This window comes from Alligator sinensis, unplaced genomic scaffold (assembly GCF_000455745.1).
Source record: "Alligator sinensis unplaced genomic scaffold, ASM45574v1 scaffold1950_1, whole genome shotgun sequence".
NCBI classification, from domain to species: Eukaryota; Metazoa; Chordata; order Crocodylia; family Alligatoridae; genus Alligator; species Alligator sinensis.
The window spans coordinates 72,740-76,020 of record NW_005843422.1 but is presented as its reverse complement, the minus strand read 5'-3'; the positions used below and the strand labels follow the sequence as shown (position 1 = coordinate 76,020).

Genomic DNA, 3,281 nt, shown 5'->3' with positions numbered 1-3,281 from the left:
TGGATGGATGGATGAGTGTGTGGGTAGGTGGAATGAGGGAGAAGGGGGGGGTGTCTGTGTGAGGGGGGTGGGTGGACAGGCGACCCAACAGGAGCACACGGGGATGAGTGGGCAGGTTCCAGGACAGACAGACGGAGGGTGGCCACGTGCGTGTGGGTCAGGGCAGATGAGACTGAACAGGAACAAAGAGACAGACAGACCGCCCCCCCACACCCCTTCCCACCACGTCCTACCCCCAACACCCCTCTCCCCGCAGCGGGGGCAAGTCTCCCACACTCTACCATGACACTGGAAAGAACCCAGGCATCCTCATGTGGCCCCAGGGCTGATCCCCACCCCTGCCCCGAGGGTGACACTAATGGGTCCTGACATCTGCAAGCAGCTTTGCCCAGCCTGAAATATCCCAGAGCAGCAGGGGAGGGGCCAGGTGCGTGGCGATGCCCAGGTGTGGGCCTAACTGGGGATACGTGTGTACACGAGGATGTGAGGGGGATGTTTATCCAGTTGTGTGTGTGTGTGTGTGTGTGTGTGAGTGTGCACATAGATGAGTGTGTTTGAATGTGTGTGTAAATGAGTGTGTTTGGGAGGGTGTAGATGTGCATGTTCAGTTCATGTGTGTATGTAGATGAGTGTGTTCAGGTGTGTGTGTGTACATGAGCATGTTCAGTTTGTATGTAGAGTGTATTCAGGGTGTGTGCATGTGTGTATGTATGTGTGTAAATGAGTGTGTTCAGATTTTGTGTTTATGTAGATAAGTGTGTCCAAGGGGGTGTATGTGTACATGAGTGTATTCAGTTTGTGTGTGTGCAAATGACTGTGTTTAGGTATGTGTATGTGTAGGTGAGTGTGTTCAGGTGTGTGTAGGAGTGTGTTCAGAGGTATGTATACAAGTGTGTTCACTTTGTGTATTTGTGTGTAGATGAGTGTGTTCAGGGGTGGGTGGGTGTAAATTTCTGTGTTCTGCTTATGTGTGTTTATGTAGATGAGTATATACAGGTATGTATGTGTAGATAAGAGTGTTCAGATATGTATGTGTGTAGATGAGTGTGGGTATGTGTTTGGGTTCATGTGTGTGGATGAGCATGTTCAAGGATGAGTGTGTTCAGTTTGTGTGTGTATGTGTAGATGAGAGTGTGTGTGTATGTAGATGAGTGTGTGTGTAGGTAGAGGAGTGTGTATGTGTGTGTGTAGATGAGTTCAGTGTGTGTGTGTAGATTAGTGCGTCAGTTTATGTGTATGTGTAGATTAGTTTGTTCGGGGTTGTGTGTAGATGAGTGCAAGTGTGTGTGGGTAGATAAGTGGGGTCGGGTGTGTGTCTGTCTGTAGATGAGTGTGTTCTTTTTGTGTACATATGTGTAGATGAGTGTATGTAGATGAATGTGCTTAGTTTGTGTGTGCCTGTTGGTGAACACGTGTATGTGTTGGGGGGAGGTTGTTTGCAGGTGTACATGGCCGGTTGTGTGCAGGTCCCGTTGTAGATGTGTGTAACAGGTTGTGTGGGTATAGGATGTGTATGGCTGGTTGTGTACATGGCCAGTTTGTGCATGTGTAAATTGAGCATGTCCAGTTGCACACATGTGTGGCAGGTTGTTTAGTTGGAGGTGTGTGTATGGCTGATTGTATACCTGGCCAGGTGTGTGTGGGTGTGTGAGAGAGAGAGCTTGTATGTAGGCATGCATGGCACATAGCACGTGTGTATCCAGTTGCATACATAGCAGGTAGTAGGTGTGGGTGTTCAGTTGTATGTGTGCCCACAATAGGTTGCACCTATTGTCTGATACCCCCCTACACACACAGTCTCACATTCATACACCCCTACACAGTCTGAAACTTACACACACATGCATGCACATACTCCTACACACAGTCTGACAAACACACACAGTCCCATACAACCTCTGATGCATACACACATGGACACCTACAGGGACATGAGTGTATGACAAACCCACACAATGATACATACACAACCCCTACACTCAAACTCACACACACACACACACACACACACAGACCCCCCCACAGGCACACCTCTATTCACATACACCCCACCCTGGCATATGAACACAAGCACCTCTATACCTGCATCCTTACCTACACAACCACACACACACAATCACACAACACTCTGTCACACGCACCCACCCACACACTTCTATAATCACACTCAGGTGTGCACACACATCACTGCCAACACAACCACTCACACACAATCACCCACCGTGCACATTTATACACACATCCTTATCTACACACTCTCACACACATATTCCCACCCACATATCCACACACAATCACACACCAACACATACTCTCTCTCACCGCTATCTTCACAATCACACTCCGATGCACACACATCATTATCAATACAACCACACACGTACATGTCTACCAACATACCCACACACACACAAAATCACCCAACACACTTTCACACAAACCTACTTTTACAATCAGACACACGTGCCTATGGACATGCACCCCCCCCACCTTTACAATCATACTCATACACACACCTATGGGGACACACACAGGTATACCCCCCCACCTACCTTTACAATCACCCCCACCACCATTAAAATAATAGACACACACACCTATGGACACACATCCACCTTTACAATCATACTTATACACACACACACTCTCACCCACTAACACCTCCCCACACCCCCACCCACGGTCACACATAATCACACACCCACAAACATGCCTGCCCAGGTGTCCAACTCCCAGACCCCACTATGATGGCAAGACCTTCCCTGTGGATTTCCAGCTCAGGCAGTTGCACCAACCAGAGAGGGACGAGCACTCTGCACTGGCCAATCAAAGTTCAGGACTGTTTTGTGCCTACCAATCAGGTAGTAGCAATGGCAACAACCTGTCCATCCACCTAGCCTCACGTACTCCTCTCTATCCACCCCTCCTTCCATCTAGCCACATGCACACACATGCACACACACATGCACAGGCACGCACCCCGCCATCCATCTGTCACTTTTCCTTTCATCCATACATACACCCATTCATGCACACACACACATGCACACACGCACTTACATATGCACATGCACACTCCTCCTTCCATCTATCACCATATGCAAATTACTTTCATCTATCCATACCCCCATCCAAACACACATAAATGCATGCACACACACACACGTACACACACACACACACACACACACACTCCTCCATCTATCACCATACATAGATTCCATCTATCCATCCCCCCTCCCACACCCACAGCCCCTTCCCCTCCACACCCCCCTCGGCCC

At 48.9% G+C, this 3,281-nt stretch overlaps 1 protein-coding gene across 1 annotated transcript in view; it reads right to left on the bottom strand.

Moving 5' to 3' along the window:
* Positions 1-3,281, bottom strand: part of GRK1 (G protein-coupled receptor kinase 1) — an 18,405-nt gene that overhangs the window by 7,132 nt on the left and 7,992 nt on the right. The gene's annotated exons all lie outside the window — the stretch shown is intronic.